General features: G+C 39.1%; 1 long non-coding RNA gene across 4 annotated transcripts in view; it reads right to left on the reverse strand.

Annotated features, from left to right (window-relative positions):
* LOC111865038 overlaps positions 1–13,066 on the reverse strand; it is a 425,443-nt gene that overhangs the window by 74,094 nt on the left and 338,283 nt on the right. For 3 of the 4 annotated variants that reach the window (XR_002842892.2, XR_002842891.2, XR_004513077.1), the window contains one exon: positions 11,087–11,244. The exons of the other annotated variant lie outside the window; for it this stretch is intronic. This is a non-coding gene — a long non-coding RNA (uncharacterized LOC111865038). The remainder of the gene's footprint in view (positions 1–11,086; positions 11,245–13,066) is intronic. 4 annotated transcript variants of the gene reach the window in all.

Genomic DNA, 13,066 nt, shown 5'->3' on the forward strand with positions numbered 1-13,066 from the left:
AAATGCTCTCTTGCCTATCCAGTAAGCTAACGCGAACATAAATCTATTGCTTGTCAAAACGGACGTATGACGCTGCCAAGCGCTCTTAGCTGTAGCAACAGTACCCATGAAGCTTCTGTTGGAAGGGCAGGTTTCCTTTCCAAGAGCTAATCTTTTGTCGTGATGTACCTACTTATAATTCAAGAAAACGACTTCTTAAAATGGGAACCTATATAATTCGTCATACATGAAGCTTTATTCTTTTCAGAATTTTGATTTTACTAGTTGTATCATATGTACAGTAACCAATTTGTGTTCAGATAAAAAGCTCTGTACTCCTACAATTCAAGGCATATTCCTTTTCAGAGATGTTTTGAAAACGATTATACGATGGTTCAGTCTATGCATCCAAAGACACAAATGTCATGGGATTCAACTTCGTTAATCAAAACCACTGAAGAACTGAAGCACGGGACTCCCTTCGTCTCCAATTCCAGACCGGTTCTGTGTTCCACGAAGTAATAGGTTCCTGGTGAGCTTTTCTCTTAGGTAAATCTGTAGAAGCGTGAAGCTCATCACTCACTTTCATCCAGTGCTGTCGTTAAGAATACATATTCACGGTGTGAGACTTATAGGGATACATTTGCCCTGTGCCCTGCTAAAGACTTGGATAACTCCTCACTCTCACGTCAAATTTCTGTAGTATTCAATTTTCAAACTTTCCTCCCATCCATGCCTAGGTCTTTCAAGTAGCTTCATATTATTTTCCCGATTAAAATTGTGATTGCTTTTTGATCTTCTTTATGCGTACGTAACTTTATTACTGATTTATTTTACCCAATAACATTAGGCGAATAGTATGAAATCTGAAGCTTCACACCGTACAATATTGTTCAGCCTCCTTTCACTTCAGTTATCTTTGATCAAAACACTGCTATCAGCACCTTCTCAGACACCATTAGTCACGTATCGGGGGTACGCGTGAAGATGCTGTCAGTCGACGAATAAGAAAGAAAATTTAATAGTTGACTAGTAGAATCACATAGAATAATAATAAATATTAGAATGGATAAATTATGGGTCTAAATTATACTTTCCAGGCTAGATTCATATAAAGAAATAGTTAAATAGACAGCTTATTCTTATTTTGTTTAAATCCAAAATTATAATTTTTACCAAAATATGGAAATGTTAAATATTAAATGATAAAATTAATTAAAAATTATTAAGGAAATATTCATCATATATACTTATATGTACGCCAACGATTAATTTTTATATATAATAAATGTCTGGTCATAAGGTTAATATATTACACTAGAGGTTATACTGCAACAATAATTTTTATTCATTAATATATATATTTTATGGCTGTAATACTTACATCTTAATTACACAGGAAAATTCATACGATGGTAGTCTAACTTGTAAGTTCTCTATATGTAAACTCAGCGAAGAATTATGTAACTGTGAGAATATTTAATAAGATTTATTAAAAAGTTATTTTAATTAAATTAGGACGTCCATAATTAATAAACCAAAGGCAAAGAGCATTCACTGGAACTTCACCGTGAACAAAGCCAATCGTCTGCGAAACTCAAGGTGACAAAAAAGGAAGAGTTTTAAACGTTTACGAAACTAAACTTTAAAGTTATGTCCTCTGTAATCTTCAAATTACACTAAAAATTTTAGTGTAAGCAACGAAAACATTTTCAACACGGTTAAAACACAACGGGAAAGTCTACATAACTTCGCAGGTAAGTAAACCTGTATATCAGTTAACTGTTCTCGACAATGGGTTTAAATACTATAGTGTGTGTTTTATAAGTCCCTATTAAGAAATTCAACAATGCAAGAAATGAAGAAGGTAAACACATATGATGGCTGTTTGCTGTACTTAATCTGTATCATTGACATACAAGTTCTGCAACAATGTCGCATCGCCGTGACCAATTTACACAGGAAACCGGAAATTTAAATTTCGGTGGGAAACGTAATTGCTTCTTAATGCAAGATTTTATCTCAGTTTAAGAAAAAAATCTGAACATATTTGGTGTCTGACAAAGTTTGTGGGGACAGCGCAGTAATGATTGTAAAAACGGGACTGTCCCGGTCAAAACGGGACGTATGGGTCCTCTACATTATGTATGTTCATGTGTCAAGGATTTCTGTAAGTGAAAAGTATGGAAATGTTGTGCCACTACAGGTAGAAGACGGGTATCAAATATTCCCCGAATTTAGTATGTTCTTAATTGTACATGAGAGCCGACATAGCGCAGTCGATATAGCGACTGGTTATGGGCTGGACGGTCAAAGGGTCGGAGTTCTAGTCCTGGTAAGAACAAGAATTTTCTTTTCTCCACTTCGTCCAGAGCGGATCTGGGGCCCGCCCAGCCTCCTATCCGATGCGTTCTGGGGACTCTTTCCCTGGGGATTAAACCGGCCGGGACGTGAAGCTGACCATTCACCTCCAACTACCTCCGAGATGAAGAAAACGTGGATCTATACATCCATTTCCCCATACGTTTTCATGGCATAGTGTTTAATTAGTTAAGCACAGGGCAACTTTACCTTTCAACTTAATTTTTCGTGGTTGTATATTTATGAGAAATAAATTCTTTTTACGTAAAATCTGAACAGAAAATACGCACTTCTTAGAGTCGTCACCAAAGCGCTAATCGCTCTCAAAACATGGGGGTGTCTGCCTGCTTAAGGCGCACGCGTGCGTCTAATTGAATAGCCTGAGGCAGTCGTGTGTAGTAAATTGATTCTAACTTGAAACGCTGATAACTCTTGATTACGCACGTGACAGCCTATGGTTATTGTGCCGACACATTACATTATTCAGCACTGGCTCGGTAGAAACAGAAATCTCAATTAATAAAATACTTGCTCCTCCACTACGTCACTACAACCTTGCTAACAAACCGTGATATTTGTTGTTCCCTTTCCGAGATGAACGCAGGCACAAGTTTATTACAGTTCATCTACTGTCCCCGGTTGGACATGCATTATTCATTCTCAAGGGGCGTTAAATATAGGTCAGTGTGAAAAGGATGTGTACTTCAATGACGATGCTTGCTGCGTTAATGTCCATTCATTATATTCTAGTTATGTTTATTTATTTTTAACATTCTTGAACGTAAATTGTATGGGTGATAGAGGAAAAGTAGAACAAGAATCACAACTCAGTTATTGTTATACCAAATATTGTGCTTAAAATATCTATCTATCTATCAATCAATCAATCAATCAATCTATCTATCTATCTATCTATCTATCTATCTATCTATCTATCTATCTATCTAATCTAATCTAATCTAATCTAATCTAAATTCTGTACGTATATTTTTGTTTTATAAGTAGTTACTTCAAAGCATTATTTTTTTATTGCTAGTGGGGTGGGACTAAGTCCCTTGTACTGCGGCCACTTCCGGCCTATTGTACCAGCCCCAGATGATAGGTGAGGGTAATTGTGGAGCAATTGGTGGAATGAAGATTGGCAGGGGAAATCGAAGTATTCGGGGAAAACCTGCCCCAAAACCACTTTGTCCACCACAAATCCCACTTGACCAGACCCTGGATCGGACCCGGGCCGCCGCGGTGGGAAGACAGTGACTAACCGCTTCAGCTATGGCGCGGCCTTATTTCAAAGCGGATAGGAATAAATAAACACAAATCAATGACCGAAAGCATTTCGATAGTCGACTTTTGCATTGAATTCTTAGAACATGTCACTGTAATACAACAAATGTCAGGATATGATATAAATTAATAATATACATCTGGATATTATGAGGGAATCTAACGTTGAAATTGCATGTTGATACTGATATAATAAACGAAATTCTGAAACTTCACTCAACAGAGCACTATTCATCTAAAAATTTCTCACATGACTGAGAAATTTCCCGCCACTTCAGGAAATTTATCAGATTACTGATAAATTTCCCTCCTCTTCGGGAAACCGAATCTTTAGTTCTGTCTTCATAGCAACTTGCTACATCCTGAGATAATTGAATTCAGTCTGTAACCTCATAGTCCTTTTCTCTAAGGCTCATTTGTATACTGTGCTCCCATCTACGATCAGGACTCTGAAGGTTGACTACTACTTTAGGTATTCGTGGTAAATTTTAACGAAAATTTCCCTTTCCTTTAAACTGTTTTTTTTCCCTACCCATCACACCCTGCGAGTCGTAGGAGGCGACGAAAAGGGAAGTCTCAAATCTGAGACAGTAAAATATGGTCAGGAATCCCAAGGGACTCGGACCCGAGAAAGACTGCGCTGGGAAGGACCAGTAGCATATACAAAATACAGACCCATCCTCTCGTCAGAGAGGGCACCCCACGAAAACAAGACCGTAACTGTCAAATAGCAATAAATATCTGGTCATGAGCCCCAGATGGGGCTCAACACCAAGAATTAATGACTGGAGTGACCGTCAGTCGCAATGTGACTTTGACTTTGACTTGACATCGCACCTTCTTTACTTGATCATTCGTAGCATACTTGGTTGGGATACAACTTATGAGGCTGCTTAATGTAATATTTACACTCTTCCGGTCATTTCCTGTCTGCAAAATATTAAAATAAATTAATAATATCACGCGTTTGTGGTTTGCGTGACTTATAAAACGGGTTTTGTATTTGATGATCGAATTTATTGGACCCTTATACAACTGGTTATAAAATTTCACAAATCACTGGCCACTCTCGACTCCTTACCACACCATACTAATCCACTATATTCTCTCTCTCTCGCTCTCTAGCAGTCCTGGGTTCTGGTTATATAGCCTCGGGTCTAACCTCAAGGAAAACAAGTATATTGCCTACTACTATTGCCTACGTCTACTATCGTCGCGTATTGTTGATGTTACCTACTAGCGGGCTTTTACCAAGAATCTGTCTCCGCGGGAAGATGTTTATGGAGCCGTTGTTTAGCAATGGATATATGCGTCACATTAGTAATAACTCAGAATGGCGATGGGATTGAAGGTAGAATTTTGATTACCAGCAGGAACAAGAAATTTTCTTTTTCCCCACACTGTCCACACCGGCACTGGGGCTAACCCAGCTTCATATTCGATAGAGGGGGAATTTCCCGGGGGATAAAGCGGTCAGGGTGTGAATCTGACCATTCAAATCCATGTAGTGCCGAGGTCCCCCATGCGTATTCATGGAGCGGTGCTTAATTAGTTGAGAACAGGAATATCTTTACCTTTAATAAGGAAAATAGATAAGCACACGTGGAGAGCGGCTTGTATGAAAGTTCTAAAAGCCTTTAGGGCAATATTTACTGTCCCATCTCTTGACTGATGAAGTATAGCACTTCGATATGAATAATTATGTCTCTCATTGTCACGTAATTTCCACTCTAACTTATTTCACAACAGTCCTCGATGTTGTCTTGTCCAGCGGTGACACAACTGGGTAGGTTATTATTTTCCTACAAGGCATGACCGTCCTTTTATGCTGGATAAATTATGTATTTGGTGTACACTACCATATTCTTTGTGCAGCTCTTAATATAGTTTAATTAGCTCGCTGGTGCGTGACGGGATCTCTCAGAGTGGCAAGGGGACACGCGTGAAGAGGTCAGGCTCAATGAGGACAGCGGGAAGTTGTGTCTTAAGACTATGGTGAATGTAAGGATCACTTGTCAAACAAGAAATCTGTACTGGTTTTCGTTTTTACGCATCATCGAATGCAATTTTTTGTCATTAAAATTAATAATAATAATAACGATAATAATAATAATAATAATAATAACAACAATAAGCTTCTGTGCATTAGATTCTATTTACGTAAATTAAAAAAATCCTTATATTGTCTCCATTCTTTGCTCATAATTTTCTTGACAGGTGACAGGTTAAAACTCTCTTGATGGTTATTGAAGTGAAAACATTTGACACCATGCGCATGGTAACGTAGGTACGCGAGTTTCGTACAAGAAAAAATATGAAATTTATTTAGTTTTTCGAAATAATTTACGATGTTGTCATTATTACAATATAATGAGCGTCGAATAGTAGAACTGAGGAATAACACGAAAAATTCGAGTCGGGATAATCGATGTCCTTATCGAGATTCGAGTGAAGGACCATCAGAATATACTTCTACAATGTTTCCGCTACATCTTGAATTGTAAAATTAGCTCCTCGAATTCCTGCTCAGTATATGAAAGACATTTCTATATATGTTCCATATCTATTCTGCAAACAAAAATTTCCCTCCTGCTGCACACTCTACATATTCCAGTATTGTTTGTACGGACTTTGTACGTATTTGGAAAAATCCTTTCCTAACCATGTTATATAATTAAACTTTTTGGTCATTAAAATATTAATTGCATTGAAGAACTTGAGTATATAAGATTTGAGGTTTTCACGGCGGTGACTATGAAGAAAGCAGTCTTCTGGGATGTGACACCGTGTAGATGTGGTATTAACCGACGTTTCGGAAGAACATATCGCCTCCATATTCAGGGTAGTTCCACCCCGTTCCTCCGAAACGTCGGTTAACACCACATCTACACGGTGCCACATCCCAGAAGACTGCTTTCTTCAACTTCAGTATACTTTACCTCTAAAAACCAAATTCTCATAACTTCTGCACGGAGCAGAATACTCCATGGAAAGCTTATAGTCAGTTAATAAATTCGCCCGCTGTTTACGGAAATAGAATGTTCATTACCGCATTCACAAGAGCTCTCCACTGGTCCCCATCCTGATTAAAATAAATACAGTCCATTTCCTCACACTCTTATTATGCTCTGTGTCTTCAAAGTGGTCTGTTTGCATCGGGGTTTCTTTACTAATATTTTGTACGTATTTGTTATCACTCTTCGGCCTCCTAGAATTTTGTTTCGTGGCATGACGTCGTCGACAAGGAAAAGCACGATCTTACGACCCAGAAGGAGGAAATGCTCACAGCTACCGGAGCGAGAACCTCAGACTGAACACCGCACTCCTTTCCTCGTGGGTTCACCTCGAACTGCACGCCGTTACAACGCGACTACCGCAATTTTCACTCTATTTCAATTCAACAGGTAGGATTTATATCTATTCCCAGTATTCACTTTTACTCATGGAGCTGAGCCCTTCTTGAGAAGCCGCCAATTGTACAGCTACTCAAGAACTCCCCAGAATTTTAAGGAACCCGAAGGCTTATTACCGTGTTCACAAGTACCTTCCACTGGTCCCTATCCTGAGCCAGATATATTCAATCTAAACCATCCCATCCTATCTCTCTAAGATCCAGTTTAATATTGTTCGCCCACCTACGCCTTGGTCTTCCCAGTGGTCTGTTTCCATCTGACTTTCCAACCAATATCCTACATACATTCCTCCCCTCCCCATTCATGCTACATACCCTGCCCACCTCATCCTCCTTGACTTGATCATTCTAATTATACTTAGAGAAGAGTACAAGTTATGAAGCTCCTCATTATGCAGTTTTGCTCCAACCTCCTGTCACTTCATCTCTCTTCAGTCCAAATATTCTCCTCAACACCCTGTTCTCAAACACTCTCAGTCTATGTCCCTCCCTTAATGTCAGAGTGCAAGTTTCTATTGCTAGCAATGTTCTTTTTAAATACTACTTATTAAGTTTTATCGGCTCAGCAATCTCCAAACAGTCTATTGACTTTGTAAATTGAAAAGTTTTGATTTAACAAAAGCAAAATTATATTTCGTATGGCCACAATAAAGTGAATATATTCACGATTTTTTTGAAGGGAAATGTACCTTATGAAACATCGAAATGTAATTAAAAGTGCCATAAATGTACATGCGAAACAAATTACTTCCTTGCATTATCTTTTCTTCAATTAAAAATATCCCCCGACAACTGTATTTTTGGTAGACAAACAGGATGAACACTACTGGATGATGTCACTACTATGCTTCTGGCTATAAACTAGTTGGAACCATAAACAATGGCTCATAACCCAGGTTTAATGGAAGCAAAACGGAGACGAACATCAGCAGAATCTCAGTCTTCGTGTATCTGCAGAGATAATTTGTATACGTGTACATCCGGTGCTCTGGATCGAAATGTATCACTTTAGGGCGCTGTTTATGGTTTGTGGAAGTCTGCCTTAGCTTACGTGAGAAATAAGTCTCTATCATATCTGTTCGTGACCGTCATCACCACGAGATAAATTCAGTACTGACAAACTTGCAGATTCTCCTGCTTTTTGAACATTGCTGATGCTGTTTCGGCTAGTGAAATCTGATAATATTCGGGTATAAGGAATGCAGTTCTAATGAACATGCAGGAGTCAAGATTTGAATTGTGGTCTTCTGGAGAGAGATACCCTGTGATGCTAGCTGCCCTACAGATGAATGCAGCAGGTTTCTCCGAAACGTTAGTAACCACCCTAAGCTTTAACCCAAGAACACTCTCTGAAACAAATAACCCTGCTACGTCTTATTAATATTACGTGATGTATTCTCCATTGGTCGATCACGGTAGCCGAGTGGTCTAAGGCATGAATTGTCTTCGTTCGCTCGAAAGCTGCGATCGTGAGTTCGAATCCCACTTGCTGAATGGATGTCTTTATTCTATGTTTCTGTGGTCGTGTGTTTAGGTAGAGGCTTTACGAATGGCTAATCCCTCATCGAAGGAGTCCTACCGTCTGTGTATTATTATTACGAAACTGAATAAGAGGCCTGGGCCCTGAATTGGGTGGAAGAGCCCAGTCCCAAAATTTCGAGTATGATTGAATCTGTACCAATTCAAGCACTTCCCAGACTAGTACACTCACCGTAAGTAAAACTGCAACTTATCGTTGGATCACAAATTTACTTTACCTAAATATAACTATTTACGGTTTATTTAACGATTGTATCAGTAGCTCGGTTTACAACGTGTCTAATGAAACGATGAATAATGAATAGTTATATCGGGTGGATGTGTAGAGACAGAGGGAAAACAAAATAAACTTCAGTTAAGATAGCGGGTGTCCAGATTTGAACACCGGACCTGTCGAATAAGAACCACGAGCGCTGTCCACGTGACCATACTTTTCCAGCGTAAGAACCTGAGATTTGTGAGGCCAAACAGGCTGTGCAAAAGGACAGGCTTATGGGTTCTGGCTCTATGAACTGCCTGTTCTTAAGTTGCCTTATATGTAATTGTGGACGGGCTATAAGCGTACATATGAAAGAGGGCAATGCAAGTTAAGGAAGACGGAGGAACGCTGCGTGGAACACATAATTAGTAAAACAATTACAGCTACGTTCCGCTGTCCGGGCATGAAGTTCCACCCTGTTGCATGCGCGTAGGTAATTATATCTAATTAGCTGTCTCCCCGCCCGCCTTCTCATTTCGCCTATAATTACACGAGACATCGACGTGGATTGGTGCATGCAATAAGACAGGGGGAGGGGGGCATGCGTCATTGTTACAAAAGGTGCGCCGTGGTTGGTGCTTTCTCGTCTGTTAAGAGGAAGAGTTTTCATATACAGTTACTCGTGCTGAAAAGTATTTTTGGGCCTTGTTCCCTAAAATATTACACAAAATAAATTGTTGTCTTATCACTATAAATCAGAAAATATTCTGTGTTACTCGGTTTGGGCCACTGCTGAAATATAGGTCACACCCACTTCCTCATAAATATTCTACAGACGTTTCGACACTAAATAACCTCAACTGCAGATGTAGACAGCAAATTAATAATGTAAATATATTTATTTATGTTGAACTTGAGGTTCCCATAGCAATGACATTGAAGAACATTTTTGTTTTCGTTTGTAAGTTCATGAAGTTTCGTAGAAGTCTACCGACGTTTCGGAAGAACGCTAGTGAACTTCTACGAACACGGCGGATTTCCAAACCAGAAATTTGTGTTATTCATCTTTATACATGATCATGCAAGTTACAGCCGATCCCAGTGGTCGCGAAGTTTACGGCATGAACAGTCTTCGCTCGCTCGGACGCTGGGATCGTGAGTTCGAATCCCACTCATGGCATAGATGCCTGTAGGTTTATACGTTTAATCTGTGCTTGTGTTGTTCTGTGTGCAGGCCTTGCGACGGGCTGATCCCCGTCCAAGGAGTCCTACCGACTGTGTATAGGATTAAGGAACTGAAAAAGCGACCATGGTCCAACAAAAGGATTGTAGAGCCATAGTTAGTTAGATAGACAGATAGATAGATATAGATAGAATATAGACAGACGGATAGACAGGCAGACAGACGGATAGATACAAGTAGATTCTAAAGGGTTCTGACGATGGTGGATGGCACAGGGAATTACTGGGATTTTTTACTTTTTCCATTGTCCGGAATTATAGGTAATAGAGGACATGAAGTTTCGGAAACTGAATCTGTTTCCTTCTTCAGGTGAGAAAGGAAGACGCCTACTCAGTTTGGCCCCTTAGAAAGAGCTAATCTCAATCACTGAACGACTGTCAGTCACACACGTAATTGTAACCGCCATAGAAATACCAGATAATGTTAAATAAGTAGGAAAACAGGTTCCATAAAGTTCGTAAAAGCATTAAGTCTGAAGAAAAGATAAATACATCTATGTTCAAACTCGATAACTAATTACCCGACTTCTCAATTACGTGAACAGCAGCCTGTTTGTTTGCAGGCTTGTTTCATGCAACTGTTGTACCGTATTGCTTAATGGTATACATAGTGAAACCGAATAATCGAGAGCTCCATGCTTTCAGTTCTTCAGCAAATATAATTAAAATGATCAAACTTATGAGGTTGAAGACAAGGCATTTAGCTCACATCAGAGAGATAATAAATATACAAGTATATAGAAACATTGATGGAAAACCTGAATCAAAGAAACACAAGCCCCAGGCTTAAAATTGAGTATAATATTAAAAAGCATTTTGACGTAGTAGGGACTATATAAACTGTTAATATTCTGCCAGAACTCCATAGCGTGGAAAAATATATGTATATAGATATTTACATGATTAATCACATTTTGATTTATATTAATGTGTTCGTGTATTATGAAGCTTAATGCAAGAGTAGTTTAAAATAAGAAAATCAATCAACATTCGTAGATTTAAATAAGTATTAGATACCTAGGACAAATACACTCAGAAGCAGATGAGTGTAATTCTATAAAACATCATACCTTTGGTACACCACACGCCATTGAATACTTCTTCTTCAGAAACCATTTGAAAGAGGTTGATATATGAGTCCAAACTGAATTGACGAATTTTACTTGCATAATATATTTCTGCCGATTAAGTTTTGCGTAATTTCCGTGGAAATCACTTCTTCAGGAACCTGTGGAACACAAATATGTTGATCCCCTAAGTTTTGTGATTATGTTAAATTCAATATAACAACGTTATAACTGACAATGCCTCTTGCCTGAGGTACAGTCTGCTATATGCAACGATCTGGCAGTTGGGTCTGCTCTAGGCCTGAGGCGACTGTCTATGTTCATGCTACACATTATTTTAAGATTAGTTCAGATGGCTGAGCTCGAACCAAGAGTCTTTTGAATATTTGGCTATAACTCAAACCAGTAGACCACAAGGTCGAGTCTAGCGACGTCTAGCATAGAACACGGAAACTTTTGAAAAATTTTTTCACTGGCTCTACAGCTCCCTTGGGCCCTGACCTCTGATTTCTCAGTTTCGTGAATATTTTATTGATGGTAGGACTACTTGGACGAGTGATCAGCTCGTCGCAAGGCCTCTACCTGAACACAGGACAACACAAACACAAAATAAACATATACACATACCAAATATCCATGTTTTATGTGGGATTCGAACGCACGATTCCGGCTTCCGAGCGAGCGAAGACAGTGCATGCCTTAGACCGCTCGGCTACCGTAACCGGCACCTTTTGAACATAGGTTAGAAATATAGCCACTGGACTATACCAACCAAAGTCCTAAATTTGGGAGGATAATCTACACCCGAAATTTCGTATTTATTTCTGCTTATTTAACGACGCTGCCTGCATCTCAGATTATATAGCGTCTATTCGTAGGATGAAAAGGAATTGATCGTTGTCTACTTTGAGGTAGAATCTAGCCAACTGACAGGAGGGACTGGGGAAAATCATAAAAAATCTCATTCTCCTGGCCGATATTGTAACCCGGCACTTTCTGGATATGAAGCAGGACTAAAATCCAATCGACCCCGGCTTTCGACATATAACGGCAATACTTCACACAATAGGCACACACAAAAAAGTAGTTCCTGCATTAGAGTCACTGTGCTCGTTATAATAGCAGACGATAGACAAAGTCCAAGAACTCTGCAATTACGAGCAGCTTTTTTCCCGTTCAGCTGATAATTTTAAAAATAATTTGTTAAGCCTTAGTATGTAAGTTTGTCACTGTGTAAGATAATGAGTTAAAACAATGGCTGGACAAGAAACATCCTAGATGCTGTGTATGGCGTCTGTAATCCACAACATTCAATTCTGCCACTGAATGTCATTGAGAAAGTTTACGGACTTTGATGATGATGACAATCATCATGATGTAAGACAATCTTGCTGAATGACGCAATAGTACGGCTAGCAATATTGATTCTTTTTCGGGATATTCCGTGTTCAAACTTAGGTCCCGAGGTCTACAATAATTACGGAGGTTTTCTGCGGTTTTCTGAAATCCTTGCAGAAACAATGTGATGTAATATCTTAAGCTAGAAGGAGGTCGTTTCCTTACACATCCCTTCAAATTCAGCGTTCTAAAATTATACCAACTTTCGATATCATATAAGAGAGAGAGTTGGGAACACCTTTCTAGGAGGCAAAGAATGAGAAAACAAACTGCTTCTGCGGACCACCGTGACACCGACTTGGGCCATGAAAATAAATATCGTCTCGTTTTCATTGGCTATACACGAAAATGAAAATCTCAGGTCCCTGCACTGGAATCAGACGCCATATTCCACTCCAAAATATAGCTGAGCTATAGAAATTCAAATAATGTTACATGATGCCTGAAAGCCGGGATAGAAGAGTCACATTAGACATTCATTGCTAGGCAACGCTTCAGTAAACATATTCCCGCGGCAACGAATACGAAAGCAACAATCGAAGTATTGCTGGACTATAACAATGTAAATGGAGTTTTCTGTTTGTT

This window comes from Cryptotermes secundus, unplaced genomic scaffold, assembly GCF_002891405.2.
Source record: "Cryptotermes secundus unplaced genomic scaffold, Csec_1.0 scaffold971, whole genome shotgun sequence".
NCBI classification, from domain to species: domain Eukaryota; kingdom Metazoa; phylum Arthropoda; class Insecta; order Blattodea; family Kalotermitidae; genus Cryptotermes; species Cryptotermes secundus.